Genomic DNA, 795 nt, shown 5'->3' with positions numbered 1-795 from the left:
TATGTATATATGTACGTATGTATATATATATATATATATATATATGTATATGCATATATCTTAGTGGGGTGTTTCGGGGAGATTAGGTCGCTAAGCAACAAATTTGAAGATGATGATTATGATGCTGATGAGAGAGATTTTTAGGATGAAGAATATGACGGTGATGACGGCAGCTAGTAGTGGTGAACACGAGAGTAAATTTGAAAGGGTGGAGGAAAAAAATGTTACACACACACACACTCAAACTTACACGCATACATTCACACAAATACATCATAGCAACTCATGCCTAGAGTTACATACACATATACATATAAAGTGATGTATATACAAAAGTGCTATTTTTCACTAACACGCGCAAACGCTCGCTCAGAGGTAAATTAGAAACTTTATATTCTGAATCTCTTATTTGCCATCGCTTACTCTCAAGCATTCATATAAAAAAACGACACCCATACACTTATACAAGCATATATTTAAATATATATTTATATGTAAGACAAATACATATATATATATACTCAATCATCTACAATCTGTAGGACTGTCACACAAATATACACGCGCGCTCACAGACAGACGATTACATACATGTATACAGTTATACATATTTACATACATGTATACATACCCTGATATATATATATATGTACATACGTATAGGCACATTCATACGTTTATTCCCACTTATACACGTTCATGCATACTATCCATATACGCGCTGACATCAGGGCTGGTTGTCTTAGCACCAAATCCTCAGCCTAAGTAATATGTTGGGACTCCATTTATATATAT

The sequence above is a fragment of the Octopus bimaculoides genome, chromosome 20 (assembly GCF_001194135.2).
Source record: "Octopus bimaculoides isolate UCB-OBI-ISO-001 chromosome 20, ASM119413v2, whole genome shotgun sequence".
NCBI lineage: Eukaryota > Metazoa > Mollusca > Cephalopoda > Octopoda > Octopodidae > Octopus > Octopus bimaculoides.
Note: the sequence above shows the minus strand (reverse complement) of the source record.